The sequence below is a fragment of the Amblyomma maculatum genome, chromosome 6 (assembly GCF_055883805.1).
Source record: "Amblyomma maculatum isolate TAMU_Amacu chromosome 6, ASM5588380v1, whole genome shotgun sequence".
NCBI lineage: Eukaryota > Metazoa > Arthropoda > Arachnida > Ixodida > Ixodidae > Amblyomma > Amblyomma maculatum.
In genome coordinates this window covers 116139967-116162069 of record NC_139349.1, presented here as the reverse complement: position 1 = coordinate 116162069, position 22103 = coordinate 116139967, and positions in this window count along the sequence as shown.

The window sequence follows — 22103 nt, the reverse complement described above, 5'->3', positions numbered from 1 at the left end:
CGCGGCGCATGCAAACGTCCAGCAGCAGAGCAGCTGCAGCGATCGCCGACTGCAGAGGCGGAGACAGGGCCGTGTTTGCGATGAATGCTGAAGCTTCCAGTGGAGCGGATATTGAACGAAGCCTTTTGGAAGGCGCACGCGTTTCGCACAGCGTTGTTTGTCTACGATGTCGTCGTATTTCGGCGAGAGCACAAACAATACCGAGCCGAGCGAAGAACGGTAACAAAACGCAAGAAAATCGTGACCTTTTTTGACCCCGCCAAAGGGCTGAGTAAACACCACTCACAAGACGGAAATTTTATTTTCGCTTCGTTTCGCCGCGAGCTCTTTTCGCTTCATAATTCAACTCTGTCGTGCTGGAGCTTTCAACGCATGGATGCAAACGCAGGAACTAAGCTCAAGCATTCGTTAATATTCACCAAAAACGCAGATACAAGAGACTCAAGAAACTAGAACTTAAAGACGTTTGTATTAAGCACGCACTTATACTTCTCAGTACGAATTTATTGCGGGCATATGATTGCTTTGGCACGTCACTCAAAAACGTTTCTTGCCCACGTGACCAGAATGATATCTAAAGTCACCCGCATGTTTGGGGGGATAGTTTGTTAATACCTTTAATTTGTACAATAATGCAGGCCTCATGCCGCAGCACAATAACGGAACTCCTGAGCGGCGTTGATTGTTTCAACTGTTGATTCTTTCAAATATTTTAATTCTTGGTGACATTAATATTAATATTTTAGATGACACTAATGATGTTTCCTATATCGACTGCTTCAATAGGTTCGGCCACGAACCTATCATCAATGCTCCAAAGAGGCGTACTTCCAGTGGACCTTCTTCTTTAATCGGCCATGCCCTGAAAAATACATAACCTTCACCACACTCAGAGGTCATTGAACTTGCAATAAGGATCATTTTCCTATTTTAATTACTCACAGTAAACCATCCCGTCCTCCACGGTCAATTTTCTACACTTCCAGATTCAACAACGAACATTTTCTTAACGCTAGCAGTAACACGGACTGGTCTCCGTACCTCTCGTCCAGCAATCCGGAGGGAGTAATGAAGTGTTTTTATCACCTTTTTTCCGATTGCATATCTGAGAGTACAACAATAGTTAAATGTAAAAAGAATTACAAATTTCCCCATAATCCATGACTTACAAGTAGTTCATTAAGTAGTATGCGTCGAAAATAAAACTTCTACAGAAAAACCAAGAATCAGCATTTTAAAGCTTCTTTAGCTGCCCTATACGAAAAATACTTCATTGTTCTGAACAAGCTACTTAAACACACGAAACGATCTTACTATGAACACGAACTGTGTAAAAACGCTAACGACACTAAAAGGCGATGGAGGCTCTTTATCGAATTCCTGAATTTATCCTGCGCTAAAAATGCCCCTATTTAAATTAATTTCAATGGTACCAACTACACTGAGCCATCTGACATCGCGAATGCTTTCAGTGATTTCTCTTTTGAGCCACATAACCGACTTCCACTTCCACCAGAGCTAGATTTGATACGCAGTAGTCAATCTTTCTTTTTCCTGTCTCGTCTTGTGAAATCGAGTTAATTATTAATAGCCTCAAGGAAAATAGTCCTGGACTTGATAACATATCCTCACGGCACCTGAAACTTGTTGCTAATCTTTTTTCTAAACTGCTTTGTCATATTATTATACTCATCTTAAAGAATGGCGTTTTTCCTGCTTGCCTTAACAGCGAAAGTCATTCAGGTCTTCAAAAAAGGTGACAGACAAATAATATTGCCACCTAGCGTTGCCAGGTGGCGCACGGTTCTCAGAAAAAGACGATGACGTCGGACTCGTGCTAGCGTTCTGCGGCCGCGTTTGCTGACTGTGCTTGCCGGGATCCAGGTATTGGACCGTTCCTCTCTGAGGACTGTATAACTTTCTTTTAGAAATACGTGACGATATCTAACTATCGCCCAATATCTATATTATCTTCTCTTAGTAAGGTAATTGAAAAATTATTCACCAGACGCTTAGACAATTTTCTAAATAAATTATATTATTACCGCCTGTCAGTTTGGTTTTAGGTCCGGCAACTCTACTAATTTGGCTCTCATCTCTTTAACTGAATTTCTTAAGCATGGCATTGACAATGGCGAATTTATTGGTTGCGTGTTTTTAGATTTCACAAACGCTTTTGATACGATTAACCCTTTCATTTTCCTAAAGAAACTAGAAAGTTATGTCATAATAGGCCCTTTATCTCTCCTTCTGAAAAGCTACTAAATAATCAATATTAATGAAACTACCTCTCTAGCTAAAACTATTTACCAAGGTGTTTCTCAGGGATCTAGTTTCGGATCTTCACTGTTCATATTTTAATTAACAACCTTCCTACTTGAACTAGTCCAACTCACTCTGTTTTATACGCTGACGATGCTACCGTGTCATTATCTAACAAGTTCATTGATGATCTTACTGTTGATTTGAATACCGTTCTGAGTAACATAACAAAATGGTGTCTCAGTAACCACCTGGTTACTAACCCACCTAAAGCAAACTTTTTAATCTTCTCAAGTAGCCAAAAAATTCTTCCGTGCACTCCTACGTTATTCCTCTGTTCTTGCACTATTCCAGCTTCCGATAACACTAAACACTAAATTGCTGGGCATTATTGTTGATTCTGCCATTAAATTCTCAGCCCACCTCGCTCACCTGAAAAATTACCTATGTTTGGCATCCGAGCTCTCATCAAAGCATGCCCATATTTTCTTTGTTACATTCTCTTATCTTTGTAATATGCTTTCATTCACAGTCGCCTCACATGCGGGATTGTCGTTTGAAGGAATACTTACAACTGCCATTTATCTTCTGCACAGCATATACAAAATCAGGCCATCCGCATTATCACCTGCAGCACTCTTCACTAACGCTCGTCCCTTATTATGTGAACATCATATCTTGTCAGTCCACCAGCTCTTTCACTATCACCTTCTAATCGCGTTCAGCTATTGAATGGCAGCCTGCATTTCCAGTTTGTTAATCCGATGCTACTTTCGAACGATAACTTTACAAGATTTGCAGCTAATAACAATTTTCCAATGCCGAAAGTTCGTACTAACGATAGAAAAATGACATCTTTTATTCTGGAACTCATTGCCATTAGCACTGAAAACATATGTGTCCTTTCTCACATTTCAGAATAACTTGAAGTAGTATTTGTTGAATTGCTGATGTTTTATATTTTTTGGCAAATATACCTGTTAAGTGCCTTTGTTTTTGTGTAAAAATACTAATTCGGCATGTTTTGTATATTATAACCATTCGCTAACAATGTGTTATTTATTTTGTTGTAGTGATCTATCGAGGGTCCCGCTGCAGGCTTCTGACAATGGGACCCTCGTATGTATTTTTATGCACTTTGTAAATATGTTCAAGGTAATAAGCTATCACTTTCATTGTCAAAGAACAAGGATTAAAATATTGACAACTGGACAATAAATAGAGGACGAGTAGCAAGCTAAAAAGAATGATCTATTGATTCGCGTCGGGAAATCCGTGATGGCGCATTCTGAACATATTCCGCATAACAACTAGTGAGAGTACCCTCTCCTCATATTAGTGCAACAGCAGAAGCCTGAATGATTGTTCCTTGTTTTACAACATTTAAAACGGGTTCATACGTCAAAGTATAGGCAATAAAGTCTGCTTCGTATTATCATCTGTGGTAAACTTTGGTGTTTAGATACTACGTGACCCGTTGGGGGTATAAATTTTGTTTGGTTAGCAGAACATTCAGTTTCGAAAGCTTTTATAGTTTCATGCCGAAAAGAAATACAGCGTGTTGAAACTATTGACCAGATGAAAAAAGCCGCAGGACAAACTCGGGATAGAGGACGAAGGGGCTGTCCTATGTTTGTTTCTGATGCCTAGCCACTGTGCGCTGTACTTAGTTTATACATGAATTGTTTAGTTTACTCGTTTAAAGTAGGGAGTTTATTTTTTAGCCTAAAAATTTACAGTGTGAAGGAATTCATGATGAAAGAGTCATATAAACCCTTGGTTTGAGAAAAACTATGCGTTTGCGATATTTTTGCTAAAACTGTCGTGTATCATATATTATGGACCATGCAGTTGGAGTGACTTTGCGAAAATAATTACTTAAGCGGATCTAACTGAACTAAAATTACAGTATATATCTTCGAACTGCAATTTGTTTAAAACACATAATTTTTTCAGAGATCTAGACAACCCGGATATAAAAACATATGACTGTAGTATCCGGGGCCCATCTACAACATTAACATTTCCTGCAACGCTTTCTTAACACAAGGCACTGAAACCAGCGAAGTGTCTTAAAGCAGAGTACAATTGGTCGTCCAAGTTTAACTATATTGCCCGAGTACTGAAGGCCGGCCAGAGCGAATTCGTTTCATCATTTGCAAATGTGAGCCTAAGTTTCAAGCTTTCAAAGCCTCGCCGTGGCGCCATCAAGCGTAACGTTGTTGGTTACTTTGAGCAGCGCTCTTATTTTGTAACATTTTTCCTACAGGTTATTTTCATCTCACTGCAATCCCTCTAAAAATGACCATGTTATCGGTAATTGGCTAGCTCATTTTTTTGTTGCACTATGCTCTTCCCATGCGACTTTTTATTTTCTTTTTCTTTGATGTCTTTTGCTTTTGCACCGCAGAATTTGTTGCACTTTATTCTTTGTTGTACTAACTGCACAATATTGTTTTTTTTTTCATTTCCATTAAGTGAACTGAATAGTAAACTCTAGTACACTTTCAATGTTGCTACCCCAGGTGGTCGAATGACTGCGGGATCTTACTTTCAGCTTTGTCATACAATGTGTCTACGTCCTGCCACTGCGTTAAATAAAATGAGCAACGTTGCGCATTTATTTGCTTGCTTTTCTTAATTAGTATTAATTGAGAAAAGCAAGCAATCTTAACTCGGAAAATTTCAGGAACTGGGAAATTTGAGTGCAGTGAATTTTTTTCCCATAATAAATTATGAAATATCATGAAGTGACAAAACATTACTCTTATCTGCATTTTGTTGCATGTCTGATACTCGGTAAATATCCTTCTCACAGTGTCGTGTGAAGGATCGTCGCGGATATGATGTTGTAACAGGAAAAGTAAACCTAAATAATTACCGTATTTTTTTTTTCAGAACCGTAGATTTCAGTCAGAATGAAGAAACTCGTTGCTCTGCCTACAGCAAGAAATAAAAAAACTAAATTTTTTGCATATGTTTAATAAAAATAAGTTAATAAATCGTTCCTAACATTCAGTTACTGCTCACATGCATTTAAAACAGTACAGGCTGTAGTACTAAATTAGGAAGGTTTCTTCGCTTGCAGCTGCGAACAGTTGCACAGTGAAAATTGCGCTTTACCATATATCATACACTGTGCGGTAAAGAACGTGAAGTCAAATTCTTTCCTTCCTAATTCCATCCACTACAGGCATCTATCAAACATCATAAAACTTTTTATTACAGTTCTACGGCGCCAATATTTTTTTCTAATTTATCTCAGTGTCGGGGGCTTAACTTGTGAACATTTGGAAATTTCGTGTACGTTTGATTTCGCGGGCGGCCTATATTTGCTATCACTTCTGCTGCATATCACTACTCTACATTCAGTAAAATTACCCCAGTAGACGAATTGCCATAATTAACGAATAAGCAATTGGCCTCGAAATGAAGCCCAGAAGCCACCTTGGGGTGCAGTGGCGAACGGTCTAGAGTGGATGCGGACTCACGCCATCTGCTATAGACAGGAGTGTGTATGTTTGAGTGCTCGGCCAGGCTTCTGCTAATTGCTTCACTATTCCAGTGTGCTTTTATTTACCTATTTCTAGCTTGTAAAAGAAATTTGGGCAGGCTATAATCTCACTCTACAATGAAGGCAATAATGGTCTATACAGGGTATGTCATGCTGGGTAATAACGCCCTCTGTTGATATTTGGCGCTTGAGATTATTTGCTGCACGTAGTCTCAAATCGAGCGATGTTATCGTTAGGCGCCATGTGAAAGCAAAACAAGCGGGTCGATGACGTTCATGCAGCTTATCTGACTGAGCAAACATAGTATACCTTCCTTTCTGTTAAGAATCCAGCCATTACTGTAGCATGATCCGGCGTGAACACCGCAGAATGCAGATTTGCAGGCCATTCTGCGAATCTCTACGCATAGTAAAGTTAGGTTATTCATCTCGCATGTTAATCGTTTTAGTAAAATCGTTTTGCAGCTTAGTGCTGCTTTTCTCTTTAATTCACATTTACCTTTTTTATTACTCAGAAGCGAAATAAAAAGCGCCCATATCCCTACAGGCTTAACTATCTTGCTTCCCACCTTGCTTGACCGCGTTTACTTTGGTGAAAAATAGATTTAATGCTCGTATTCCGTTCCAAAACGTTTTATATCCGGTCGCTGTTGTGATAATAATGGTAAATATTTGCTTTGCACAAGGATTGCGCATTGCTGGATACTTACAATACTATATACATTTTAATTGTTTCATACCAAAGACTTGTTCTGACTGGAACCACCTTCCCGCCTCCCTCGCTGCCATTATTGACACCAGTCTCTTCAAAACAACCATTGCCAATACCGTTTAATGTACCATTGTTAAAACTGTATAATGTATTCAATTCCCCGTTCTTGTTTTTGTTCCTAATGTGTTTATTAACCAACTCCTCTCTGTAATGCCTTGGAATTGAGAATAAATAAATAAAAAATAAAAATAATAATTTTCTTTTAAAACGTTTTCCCCAAGCAACACCTAGCCCGTACGCAGCGTCTAATATTCGCGCCTTAAACTTCAAGAAAAAATCATTCCAGTCGGCCCTGCATTTATGCGAGTGTGTAATATTACGCTCACTCGGTCAACTTTAGTGGCATTCTCAAAGGTTATTACAATACTGATTCGCCTTTAATCAACAAACCATGCAAAAAAAAGTTCCCACACACTTTCTTCGGTTCCAGGGTATGTTCGACACCTTTATACTGTTCACAATACCGACTTCACTGACATTCGCTGAAAAAAAGTATCCGCCTCGTGGAGTTAATCGAATTTACTCCATTAGGCGCGCTGCACGTACGTAAACAGTGAGGTTTTCTGTGAAGCGGAAATTTCTGCAAGCTATCGGCATTATCTTATTTCGGGGGAATAACTCGCAACAACGGCCGGCGTTGCCAGAATTCACGTGTAGAATTGTTTCTGGCGAACCCGCCCGCCAATACATAGGCTATTTGAACTATACTTTATCAGCTTAATTCTTGAGTTAATGGTTTTATAGAAGCCAGGTTTCTTCCTTAAACCTGTCAGAGCACAAATTATGCGTCAGCGTAGGTATACAAAATGCTAACACGGAATCTTCGTACCCCATTCTGTTGGGCGATGCATTGTGCCTGCCATGGAAGACACGCGCAAGAGCTTCACCTCAAAATATGAAGGAGCTCTCAAAACGTTACTTTCAGGTGGAAAATGTTTTTCTGCATAGCACCGTGTTACAGCAGTGAGACGTTATGACGCGAAATGCACTCGCTGGAACTGAGAGTTAATTTGCCTGCCTGATGCCCATTTTAGGCAAGCGCGCGTTGGTGAAAAGGCGAAAAAAGGAGTCATCTAGCATGTGTGCTGTAACGAAAATAATAGGCCCGTGATCGCGGTACAACGCAAAATACATTCAGAATGACGTCACCACATCCAAAAGGGAAGCGGTTGCATGCCGTGTTTTTTTTTTTCTATATCTACTCCTCTTTTCCGCTGCATTAGAATATCTTACAACGTTTTCTCCAAGATTTAAACGTACAAGTAGTAACCCACAGACCTCTAGCGCAGGGCACGTTTTTTTGTGCTAGAACAGCCGCCGTAAAGTTGAAAATAGATCGGCGCCGCGTCTATTTGTGCAAGTGCCACCGGCTGCCGATCTACACGATCGGAGTGACGGCGGCGCCACCTCTGAATCAATCTCGTAGTGAATATGCGTTTGAAAAAGTAGGTCCTCAAAATATTTAAGAGACATTCGCGATTTTCTACTGACAAGAGAAAAAGTAGAAACGTACTGAAAAAACAAGCCGGTGCATAAGTTGGAAAACAAAATTCTTGAGTGCCACACACTGCCTAAGGGATCAAGATAAATTTTATATCTGCTAGACTGAAATCCTGGAGCGTTTACCTGTAAATTACCGTAGGTGTTTAATTATGGCATCTCGCTCTTTGTTGTGTATACTCGTGTAGCGCAGATTTTTGGCACAAATGTCACACATCGTACCCTAATGACAAACAATAAACGAACAGAAAATTAGGACACGACCGGTTGTGACAAGGAAAAACGATAAACTGCCGAATAAGCGATACGCAAAGATTGTGTTGCATATTGGAAAGGGCAGCTTTGGAGGTTATCCCGCAAAAGGGGATGGCTCAGTAGGCCGAGGTCAAAAGATCGGTGCAAACCAGCCTAATCGGGGGACGAGAAAAATGCGTTTGAAGTCTACAGTGTTGCCAGAAACACACGAGCGGTATTAGCGTCCATTGGCATGTCACTGTCTGTTCCCGCCGTAGCATTGGCGCACTGGTTCTGGTGGTGCGATTTCTACAAATTCCGGCCGTTAAATTACTGTCGGAACCCCTGTTCGAAACGAAATAAACTGCGCACAGGTTATACAATTGATGACATTGTTGGCAACTTCACTAGTGTATGGTGAGAATTTAAAACAGATGCAGTAATGAAATTGCATTGACGTAGGAAGCATATAAAGTGATCAAATAATAACAGGCTAAAGCAGTGCCGAAGTTTATGAGGGTAATTTTTATTTGGCTCTCCTCTCTGTTGGTGCGACTGATAAATGCCCCTCGAAGACAAATGCCCTTGTCGAAATGTCGGCTCCGCTTGCGAAACGAGACTTCCCATCAACTCTTGTTCAGTACTGTTTCATACTAAAAGCTGCTTGTAATACGAAGGCTACGCGGTTTAGATATCGGTTGATTTATTCCCCCACCGCTCTGGATATATCTTATTTCTTTTCCTTTCATAAGGCTAACTTCCGTGCCTCACGGACAGTCCACGCTCAGACCTTTCGCACGTATACCTAGGTCTCCCTCAAAGCGCAGCCCCATTTGGACTTAAGCACTTCTCAGAGACCTCCCGCTTTCGACCTGTATTGTACCTGACCCCCTGACAGTTCACATACGTCATATATAAAGAATTCTACAACATCACTTTGCGCCTCTGCCTCATGAACTGCCAAATTCCACATTTGCAAATGTCATAGCAATGCAAAAGTCGTTCATCCAAAAAAAATTAAAAACTGAATACGAGCTCCCTCTCAACTATGGTGTCTGCGGCTCCCTGTTGTGCGCCTTGCTGTTTCGGGGATAGCGAGAAATTGACTCACGTACTCACGTCTGTGCGGATGGCTCAATAACGTCAACAAGTTCTGCTTGCAGAGTGGTTCGTGCTAAGAGACAGGTGAAATTTAATAAGCTATTTTCGCATACATCTATTCCTATAGGGAAGAACTGGTAGCCCTTCGTATGGCTGTAAAGTACAATTTTCAACCAAAACCTCAAAATCGGCTGTGTTCTGTGACTTAAGCTGTCCTACAATGCTATATTATGCCTTGATCAAGGCGACAATGAGAAACATTCAGCGCAACTAAGACATCTGCAATGCAAAACAATAGAAGAGGTCTCAAAATCATCTTCTTGTGGCCACCAGGCCATATTAAAATTATCAGCAACAACTTAGCAGACGATGCTGCATCGGCTCTCGGTACAACCGACACGGTGCGGATAACAATGACAAGAGCGGATGCAGCAAGACAGCTTCGACTGTTCTCCCGAAACGTCACTATACAGTCGTGGTCTACGCCTGTAGGGTGGACATTTCGTTCTCACCGTACTGACCCCTTACTTTATGAAAATGTAATTTGTCCCCCCCCCCCCCTCCCCCCCGCTGTGATGCTACGATTTTGTAGCATCACAAGGAGTCGCTGGGATGTCACAGGAGTCGCTGGGCTGGGAGTCGCGTTTACAAACGCCTATTTCCACCCCATCTCAATGGCTGATTCTCCAACGTGTGAACAGTGCGGGTATGATGAGACAATTGGGCATATACTTGTGACTGTCCTTGGATTGAGCGAGAGCTTGTCTTCATGGTTGCCAGGCACAACGCTTGAAGAAAGCATATTCTGGGGCGCTGATCAAAACCTTCATCACAGATGAAAAGCAGTGAAGGCATGCCTGAAGTTCTTAAAGGCTCGGGATTGAGTTGCCCAATGTACTTTAAGTGAGCACCCTCTGTCCCATTATTGAATGAAAAACTAATTTAGTTGCTGCTCTGTCATTTTGGGCATCACCTATTGGATATTCTGCCTTTCTATCTTCTTTTTCTCTTGCTTTTCAACGCCAAGTGAGCTTGTATAGTGCACCCAGTAGTGTTGAAAGTGAAGGAATTTGTTTTGACTATACAAAAATGGTCAAGTTTCACAATATTAAAATATTAATTATTTATTAAAATATTAAAATATTAATCCACAGATATGTACGCAAGTCTACTGTTGGTAATCATGCAATCGGCTTTTACATTGCCGGGATTATAAGTGAAGTAAAACTGAATATTGGAATAAATCTTTATTTTGGTTTGTGTCGCAAAACTATAACAAATGGTGAGATTAATCGGCGGATATTTTTTATTTCTGAAATCTTAGGTAGCACTTCACTATTTTGGTGCTCAATTCTATGTGTTCAGTTTTCCTTATTTTTCTGAAATCAAAATGCCTCTAACAAAACTTCAAGGGCTAAGAGCAGCCAGCAGTGACTAGGCCCAAACCCCTGTAAATTCAATTAGCGACTCAACTCTCTAAAAAATGGGAGAAGCAAAGAGCACAGAATTGTTAAAAACTAACAAAGCCAAATTGTGAATAGACTTGTGAAGGACGTTTAACAAATGTATTGACGTGACAACTGCACCAGCAAAAACATCTAGAAAGAGAATTTATCACAACGACACAAGCGCCAGAAAAGAAGGCAGTCAAAATTTCTGCTTACCTGTGTGGTAAAAACAGTTAGCAAATTGCAGTTCTAATTAGGCATATAATAGGAAATCACGTTGTAAGGTCATATGGGCAACATACTCCACTGAAAACAATGAATATTGAAGGTCAGTGATGCTTCTGTGCTTGTAGTTGACAAATATCTTAGAAGTTATGGAATAAAACAGATATCGGTGTTGTGACAATTGATTGAATTTAATGTGATTTCTAAAATGTATGAGTTTCCACAAAGACTCCTTAAAAGCTGCAAGAGAATGGTGACCGAACAAGAGATTAGGTAAACACGCAGTGTTTAAAGAGTTTTTTTTTACTAAAGAAAGGGATTTACTTTGAAGGTCGATAAAGAATGCCAGCAATATGCGGGATCATTTTTATCTGCATACTTTATTTGTGTGGTGTTCGTGTTTGCAGTGGTGCCGGAAATATAGATGGAGTGATGAAAAATGAGACAAAAAAAAGAACGTCAAGAAGCTGGTACCTTCTTAACAAAAGGAAAAGCCAGCACCAGATCCATACCCCCTCTGCTATCGATAGTAATTTTTTTTTCAGTATCATGCTTTCAATCGGAGTGCATTCATAGGAAAAATGACCCCCCATTTATTGGCTATTCGCAATTGAATGTCATGACTTACCTGTTTCAGAATCCGAACATACTCATTTAGATTGTTTTTGTTCGGAAAGTAACCATCTTTGTCTTTGTAGGTTTATTATGGAGACATTCAAAATAGGTCTGTAATAAGAAAGTGGTTGCTCATTCCCATATATCTAAGCGCAGCCGTATTCGCTACACACGAAAGCTTAACAGCTTTCTCAGAAGATTCATAGCCAAAAGAAAAATCGCCGGGGTGCGATATTCGAACTTGGCATCACAGAGTTTACGGAGAAATTGCTCTATCAACTGAGCGTATTAATAAGGAAGGCTAGTAGATGGTAAGCCGATAGCGAGTTTATCAGTAAGTTGTAGTTTGAAATGTATTTCTCCGAAGCTTACTGGAAACTCCCCAAAATGGGGTAGAGTTTGTATTTAAGAAGCGATTGTTTTGCGGCATCCACATAAGCTAAAGCTGAATACTACGCCACCTCGAGTGTTTCCACTAAACTTTGAACTAGTATTTTTTCCATTTCGAGTTAATAATCAATTCGCTCTCATAGTAACACCTGCTAGCCTTCCTGGTTATCTCAGTTTCTAGAGTGACTGCCCCAGAAAATCTAAGGTGCCTGGTTTCAATCCCGCACTAGGATGAATTTTCCTTCAAATACGAAGTTTCAGAGAAAGCTGTTTGGCTTTCCTTTTTTTTTTGTAAAGTAAAAGTGAAAGTTTATAAGCTGGAATATATATATATACAGACCAGTGTCCCATAGTCAGAAGACTGCACCGGGATCTTCGATAGATCACTACAACAAAATAAATAATAATAGCATAGTAAGCGAATCGTTATTATATACAAAACATAGCAAATCAATATTTTTACACAACAACAAGACACTAACACAGGTATTAGACATAAAACATATGAAACATCAGCAATTCAACAAATACTCCTTCAAGTGATTCCTAAATGTGGGAAAGGACATATATGTTTTCACGTTAAAGGCAATGAGTTCCAGAATAAAATGGCTGCCAAATATGTCGTCATTTTTCCATAATTAGTACGAACTTTAGGGAGTAGAAAATTGTTATTAGCTGCAAATCTTGTAGAGTTATAGTTCGAAAGTCGTATCGGATTAAAGATTTGGAAATGCAGGCTGCCCTTTATAAGCTTATAGAAAGTAATTACAAGGTGATATTAAAAGAGCTGGTGGACTGATAAGATATGATGTTCATATAATAAGGGACGAGCGGTAGTGGAAAAAGTGCTGCAGATGATAATGCGGATGGCCTGATTTTGTATATGCTGTGCAGACGATAAATGGCGGTTGTATTTCCCCAAACGACAATCCCGTAAGTGCAGAGTCCAGAATAACGCCCAGAAAGCTTGTGTTATCGGCAGCAGGAATAGTGTAAGAACAGAGGGCTACCGTAGGAGTGCATGGAAGGATTTTCTGGCTACTTTTGAACATTAATAATTTGAAGGGTTAATAACCAGGTGGTTTTTGAGACACCATTTTGTTATGTTACTCAAAACGGTATTCACATTAACAGCAAGATAATCAATGAACCTGTTAGATAATGACACGGTAGCATCGTCAGCGTATAAAACAGAGTGAGTTGGACTAATAGAAGTAGGAAGGTCGTTAATATATAATATGAAGAGTAAAAGTCTTAAAACAGATATCTGGGAAACACCTTGGTTAATAGTTTTAGCTAGAGATGTACTTTCATTATTATTTATTAATTGTGTACGATCTTGTAAGTATCTTATCAGAAGGAGAGATACAGGGCCTACTATGCCATAACATTCTAGTTTCTTTAATGGTTAATCGTATCAAAAGCTTTTGTGAAATCTGAAAACACAGAGTCAAGAAATTCGCCATTGCAATGCCATGCTTAACAAATTCAGTCAAAGAGATGAGAGCCAAATTTATAGAGCTGCCGGACCTAAAACCAAACTGAAAGGGGACAATAATAATAAATTTATTTACATAATTTTCTAAGCGACTGATTATTACTTTCTAAATTACCTTACTAAGAGATGATAATATAGATATTGGATGATAGTTATATATTATTTGTCTGTCAACTTTTTTTGAAGACCGGAATGACTTTCTTTGTTTTAAGGCAAGCAGGAAAAATGCCATTCTTTAAGATGAGATTAATAATATGACAATACGGTTCAGAAACCAGATTAGCAACAAGTTTCAGGTGCGTGATATGTTATCAAGTCCAGGACTAGTGTGCTTGAGGCTGTTATTAATCAACTCGATTTCACAAGAGGAGAAAGAAAAAAAAAGAAAGATATAATAATTAGTTTGTTGCAAGTCTAGCCCTGGTGGAAGTGGAAGTCCGTTATGTGGCTCAGAAAAGAAATCACTGAAAGCATTCTCGATGTCAAATGGCTCAGTGTAGTTAGTACCATTGAAATTAGTTTCAGTAATTGTTAGCGCAGGGAAAATTGAGGAATTCGCTCAAGAGTCTCCATTGCTTTTTAGTGTCGTTAGCGTTTTTACACAGTTCGTGTTCATAGTAAGATCTTTTCATGTGTTTAAGTGAGTTGTTCAGAACAATGAACTTTTTTTTGCTGCGGGCAGCTAAAGAAGCTTTAAAAGGCTTGTTCTTGGTTTTTCTGTACAAATTTTCTTTTCGATGCATATACTACTTAACAAACTACTTGTAAGCCATGGATTATGGGGAAATTTATAATTCTTTTTACATTTAACTATTGTTGTACTCTCAGATATGAAATCGGAAAAACGGTGACAAAAACACTCCATTGCTCCCTCCGGATTGCTGGACAAGAGGCACGGAGACCAGTCTGTGTTATTGATAGCGTCCACAAAATCTTCGTTGTTGAATCTGGAACTGTAGAAAAATGACCATGGAGGACGGGATGGTTTACTGTGTGTAACGAAAATAGAAAAAGGATCCGTAATGTCAAATTCAGTGACCCCTGAGAGGGGTGGGGGTGATATATTTGTCAGGCATGGTCGATTAAAGAAGATCCACTGGAAGTTCACCTCGTTTGAGGTTTGATTATGGATTCAACCCACAGAAGCAATCGGTATAAGAAACAACGTTAGGGTTATCTGTATCTTTAAAGATTAATAATAATATCACCAAGAGTTAAAACATTTTTGTTTTCGAAAGATAGCTTATTTATGTGATATCTAATGCTAACATACACTCCGGTATTTATGAAGATTTGGAGAGGTGAATGCAGCCGAGTACCAACTTTCAAAAGTCAGTAGAAAAGAGAGAACGGTTAGCTTCTAACCAAACACATTCGCATTGCGGTATATTCAGAGCGAGAACAGATCTACTCTGGTAAGAAATTTCAGGAAAAATAAAACTTGCAGCGCCGCCGTCGCTGCTAGACGAGCGATGGCAATATTCTGGAAGATAAGTTGTAGAACAAAATAGATTGCCATCAGAACTGGGTCAGGTCTCGGAAACGCAGATGAGAGAGAACGAGTACGAAAGTGAGATGATAAAATTATCAATAGATGTCTCGTTCTTCCTGAGGCTGCTTGCATTGAAATGGATCAGAAAATGACTACAGTTTGCGAAGATAGGATGAAGCTTACCAGGAGATAGCGGGGTGCCTAAGGTTTAAGCGCCGTCAGAAGTCATGAATGTGTATGAACTAGTGGAAGACCTGAAGGTCTGTTTTTGTACTTATGTGGAAGACCGGGCTCAAATCAGTCTCACTCGCAAGTATGCGACAATTGTCCGTCCAGAGATGCTGTCATTTCTTTTCTTTCTTCAGCAACTTAGCTCTAGCAAATAGTTTCTTGTTGTCAAAGGTAAGACGTTCGTTTGCAAAAATCGTGGAAGTTGAATCTACAGGGAAGCCGATTGGGTCTGTTTGTGAGCGAGCTTTCCGTGCCTTGCGCACGAATTCATTTTTCTTTTCCCGACACACAAAGCGAGCAATGATGGTTTTTTTTTTCTTTTTTTTATAGCAACGCGGTGGACGATGTCATAGTCAGCATCATTTATAGGACACGCAATGACATCACCGATGGTCTCAAAGCACTTTCTTGACATCCTCGCCTGGAACACCTTTTATTTACATACTGTTCGAGTTCACCAACCCTTTTGTGGAGCTTTTCATTTTCCTCTGCCAGCAACGTTTTGGCATTCATGAGGTTGGCCTCCTTGACTTTCATTGATTCCAATTCATCTGCAAATTGAACACTGCTGAGCAATGAAGCATTGTCGTAACCTTCAGAAGCTTTCATTTGTGAAAAAAAGCCTTTGTGGTAATCTTGGCCACCACATCATCTAGTTTCCCTTTAAGTAACAACTCCAGTTCCTCAACTCTCTTTGCGAGCTCTGCATTCGTCGGCATTTCAAACAATCGCGACAACGAACAACAAAAGGTACAAAAGGCAGCTGGCAGCGCCTGCGGCCAGCTGCCTTTAGTTCAACATTTAGTTCAACTAACCTGCGAATCAAATGAATGGACTTAGCGAAGCCTGTAGAAGCCGCAAATGCTGCCAGAAAGTAACGAAAAGCTATAGACGGGTCCTTATATAGCTGGATTTTCGTTGAACCAGGGGGAGTGTCTATCGTTGTCATGATGTACTAGAAGATAAGGCTGCGCAAGCGTAGACGGAGAGTAGCCGTGTTCAGAAATACGCTTAGTGGTGGATGGACAGCTGCAATCTTCAGGTGCATCAGCAGCAGTTCACCTGAAGCCGGTAAACCTGCGAACCAAATGCACTGATTTAGAGAAACCTGTAGAAGCTGCAAATACTGCCAGAAAGTCCCTATAGCTGCGCTTAGGTGGATGCCCATCTATAATCACTTCCCTACAATTCTACTCCAGCTATGTATTTTTCCTTAAATTGTGGGCTATCAAAAATAATTGTGCTTTTCCAGATTGCAATTATAACGTTCACATTAGAATAAAAAACGTCAGCACGCTACGCACATTTTCACGCAAATAGAGGTTGAATGATAAATATACAGGTTATCTTTAACTCCGCTTTAAATGTCTACAAAGACCAAATACTTCCCGACAGGCTGATCAAACTCTGTACTTACTAAACTGGCAGACTGGTCAATTCCTGTAATATAAAGAAAGTTTGTTGCCGATTATGAGGGTATAATTGCCCGAACTTTAGAGTTGCGTCGGGAACTTTACTGTAAAAAAGTATACGGGATTAAAATTTAGGGTTCTCGGAGATAAAAATACAATGAATGAAATTCGTCGCTCATGACACTCATAAAGATGAGAGATTTCCTCTTATTTGTGCCAAAAAGACGTATTTGCCGAATAAATATTTCCAAACATGTTGCAATGCTCTACCTAATTGATAAGTCTATACTTTGCGCTCTGCGGTTTATAATTATTGTTCACCTGTAAACTTATTAAGAAGGAACGAAATTAGCACAGGAAAGGAAAGCTAACAGAAAGAGAACAAAAATGAAGGGAACAAAATCGCAAAGAGAACCGTACGTGTGCAAGAAAGGAAACTACAGTTATCCTGCGTCTGTGACTACCGAAGTCGATAAGCCCGAAGAAGACGTCATTAACAACATGCAGGACGGAAACTGAACGGCCCACAGCCTAAAGAACGTGCGCTGTTTCAGATACGCGATCCCAAGTTGGGAGAGTGTGGTCGGCGGTTTGGGTTCACGCAGCAGCTGCCGCGTTAAACGTCGGCGCACCTCGACTAACTGATAGCCCCGACCCGAGCCCCCAACTCCCTGATGACCTCGAAGCACGGCGCCATTACAAAGCAAAAAGAGAAGCGCAACGAGGAGGGGATGGCTCGAGTGGTTATGGTTTAATGAGATCTGCTCTAGCGCAGATGGGAACTGGCAGACTACGAATCTTATGACGTCCTCGTTGTACGAATGTGTCTAACTCACGCACGGGTCATCTCTGGCAGCATTACAAAGATCTTTTGCAGACTTCTAGATCTCTCCTTGAATAATTCTACGGATATATCTTTCAAGCCAAATGTGAGCTTGGCAAACCCTACAGTTTGCTCTTTTTATTTCGCGCGCGAATAAAAAGCTACATGAAACATTTTGTTTATAAAGTTCAAAGTTGTAGTCTTACATACTACTGGTCCTTAACAAGGTTTGCAAGAATGGAGGCGGCAATATACAAATGTTCTGAGACTCTAGTCTCGTTATTGCAGCATATTTTACAGAGAGTGAAAGAGAGATGCTGTGAGGGACAAAAGAAAAAACAGAATATAGTAAGAGCACCGAACGAAAAAATCTATAACAGTGAGGTAGCACTAGCTGAAGGCATGCCCTGGGCGTTTCAATAGCTTTTATTTAAACTGGGCTTAACATTAACAAGAGGCAGTGTGTCTCGATTTTGTGCCTCGATAAGACACTTGTATAGATGCGTATGGATGCTTTCCCGTCATATAGAACAGTTCATGATCCTCACGCCTATGTTATTTATTTATCTCTCATATCCATGCGCCTGAGTATACTCTGATGTGTCCTTTTTCGACTCCCACTGCCACCGGGTGCCCATCGGTTTCCTTACATGAGGACAAGCCATCGCAGGCCAGGTGCTTGGGTCTCCCGAGTACTTGGCCGGGAAAAGAGCCAGCGTTATTTTCCATCCCAGTATGTGTCACTGTAATAAGACGCCTCGCAGGTAAGGGAATCAGTACTGCACCATGTCACTACACGGGAAAAAGCGCACAGCAAGCGTAAAACACTTTCTTTTTCTAAAGGCGCGCGAAAGTTCCTTGCAGGGCATAGTTGATAGCGTGTGTCTCTTGCAAAGCAAAGGTCGTGATTTAGTCTGGCTTTTGGGGGGAAGACTCCAGAAATTTCGACCACCTGGGGTTCTTAACGTACACTGCAACTCATAGCAAAGATCGTGGGTTCGAATCTAACACCAGACCTAAACGTCGTCTTCATTCAGTAAGCGCAATTATTTCGACATAAATGTTAAGTGAGACATAAAGTGACATTCGGGTCGCATTGCGTAACTTCTTGTATTCACTTTGCCTCCCCGCGTGACGCCATTTTTTTTTATTCAAGTTCAATGCACCTTTATTGCCGCCGATGCCCGCTCCCTCAATAAGACCCTAGGGGGCCTCTAAGGAAGTGGGGCCCCCCGGGGGACGTCTTTCGCAAATCGTCCCGTGCCAGATGGATTACTCGATCTTGCTGCTCCTGAGCCCGGCTCCTACAGGAAGAAAACCCAGGTTCCTTTCTCTGTGATTCCATTTTCACGTGAGCGCTATGCAATGTTTAAATTCTTGCGCTTAGTCTTAAGGCTGTGACGTCAACACCTTGTTGCCGAGTGAGAAATTTCTCATAAAAAAAACTGAGCCTTCCACTGCTAGGGCGTGTAGATTTAAATGCCATCACTTCACCTTATTGCTGCCTTATCTCTATCGTTCGATAAGCGCTCAAACAATCCCCACCGGGAAGAGCACTACCGAAGAAAGTTGATTTTTAGAGGAAACGGGAGCTGTATTTTACGACGATCAAATATCATTGCTGTCAGCTAGAAGCTTCTTAACTGCGCCGAGTTTTAATTGGAATCAGGTAAAAACGCATTCGTCACTTAAACATAACTTTGCTGTAAACACTGAGCTGTCATTGAGAATATGTATCTAGAGCTTTTATATTAGACTGGTTACTGTAACCAATATTTATAAATTTAGCTAATAACCATTTACTATAAATAAATTTGGGTAAATTAAAAATATAGCACGTTGGGACTCACGGTATCTAGCAGCCACCAGGTGGCTCTCCTGGTACAGAAGGTTCTCCCCTTTATAAATCTGGACTAAATTTAGCAACATGTGTCTGCTTTGAAAGTAATATGGAAACCTACTGTATCTGGTTTGAAAGTATAATCGCAGGATGGAAGTCATACGATGCCCCTACAGCCGGCGCCATCTTTAAGAATCTAATCAAAGATAATAAAGCATATAGAGCGCTCTTGTTCATGTCTCTCCATGAATTGTATCCGCTTCTCATCTTTTCTACATGACAAAATCTCAAGTTGAAAGGTAATTAATCCTTCCGCTCCACCACCCATGTTCTGTTTACATTGAAAGGGCAGACGACAGCAATAGGTTTGGTCAGCGTCCTTTTAAAATTCGAGCGCAAGGCTGATAACCTTCGAGGAAGTTTTTCTTTGATACCCATTTTACCTTTTTCCAGCATAATTTAGTATGATTGTTGGTCTTGTTTTGAGAACATAATATATATGTTTCTTCTAGCAAAATCGCTTACCCGGCAGTGACAATTAATATTGCCGAGAACAAGCGGAGCTTCTGTCCTTTCGCATTTTGCGCTAATTATTATATGGGGCACCCTCGGACCGCTCCTCCTGGCCCGTGACTTCTCGTCTCGTGAATTCAGGGGACCAGTCGCCTGCCAGTAGAATTTTGTTCTTTCATACTACATCAAGCCATGGGACCAGTGTGAGGCTCATTACGCCAAAAGTGAATCACTGACAGCGTGGCTGTAAAACAAGGCGTATTTCATAGAAAAAATGCAAGATTGGAATCGCTGTACATAACATCTCAAAATTGTTTGATGGCCCTTTGTTCTCAAGTCTAACTTGTGGGCTTCTTCTGGAATGAATATGATGTAAACGTATGCGCACCCTAGAATCTTTAGAATGAACTTTTCACGGGTCGATGTCTAAACAAGCAAGAAAAACATGCCAAATAGCAAGGACTTATAAATTGCGCTTATATATTTTACTTATAGCCTTCTTAATGACGAATTGCCCACATCACATGCACTGTCAGTTTTAAAATTGGTTGAATGAGTAATCGACATTGATATGAACATGACAGTAGGAAGCAGACTGTTAGGATGTTTTATTTTTTTGCGAAGAGAGGACATTTTCTAATGAACGCAGAAAATAATTTGCTTAAAACGACTCCACACGCTTGAAATGCAGCTTGAAGATAAAAAAATCACCCCACGGTGCTAATAAAATAAAGTGTGAAAGAAGGAGAAATAAAATGCTTGACACTAATGCGGGAAGGAAAGCGCAATAAGCTAAGAAGCCCATGCCAGATGATTTAGCACGTTAGCCCCAAGAATACGAACGCGGCTACCGTAATGAAGTTAAACCAGAGCTTCCGGCAGAAAAAATCGCAGCACATTTTAAAAAACCCAAATCAAAGGCTAGAAATCCATTCAGGAGGCTTGAATATGATTAGGCTTTTCTTATTCTGAGCAAATAAGAGGCTGGACAAGAGGTTCAGAACAAGGAGGAATAATATTTTTTGTAGAATGCACTTTTTTTTTTTACTTTTTCGAGCTGTCAAAGACACCTCACTCTTTAATGGGCACATGCTTACTGGGTACGAATGAGAATGCAGTAATGGTACTGAGGGAAAGCACAAAGGAAATTTTACTATCTTTCTGACTGCTTTCTCCAGCCCTGTCAAGCAGAAGAGGACCAAAACATGAAGATTACTCTAACCGAACGAGAGCGCGAGCAAGCGATATTAGTGAAATTAGCAGCGTTCAACGCACTTCCTCGAGTGCACGACACACATACCATTTAAGTGTTTTCAGTAGTCATCGTTATCTTTGATTAGCAATTAGTTTGAAGTTATGAGCTCACCGTAACAAACATCAAGGCGTCACAAAAATCAGCCTTAAGAAAGGCACACAAGCCTCGCTGACGCATTTTACTCCGCATAACTTTGTAGTGGTCTCCTTAGGTAGTTGTATGCTCGTCCCCTTTCTACGCCTGCGAATTTCTCGGCGCATCTTTTCTAGTGCGTTCCAGAAGGTTTACATGACGTCACCTATCGTGTCTTGACTTCAGAGACACTTGCGTTCACCTGCACAGCGTGGAAGAAATATGTGACTGTCTGTACCGAACAATCGGCGAGTTATTCCCTCATGCCTCAACGCGGTTTTGTTATTTGTAGCTTCTTTTTCTTTTTTTTTTTTTTTTTTGCAGGGCATTACGTTAATATGCATACCTAATGTCCCAAAACTGGACGAACGTGTCCTTGAGAACTAACACTTCCGTAAGGCAAGAAAAAGTCGTCAACAAGCAATGACGGTTTCCATTTTTGTACATATTTTTCTTTTCTCATGTAGAGATGCAAGCAATGTTAACGCCATATTTCAGTGCTGACAACTTACACCTCGTAAATCTAACCATCCCGACCTCATTTCAAACTAGAATTTTGCCCTTTTACATTTACTTTCTAATCTAATAGTGATGATGTCTCTCTCAATTGAATTTGAAGTCGCATCACAGTCACATGGTTAGCATCAAATCAGCTGGGTTGGTTGCGCTGCTTTCCCAGCCATGCAATAAGAATATGTCGTCAGTGGTGTCTATGCTTTTGGAATTCAGTTTCACTTTGGGAAAGTTCAGAGCTTTACTGATGAGCCAAAAAGAATTTCTGGGAAGAAGAGAGAGGAGATCCGTGACTCGTGAATCTCTCGCTGCTCGTGGTACGTGAATCTCTCA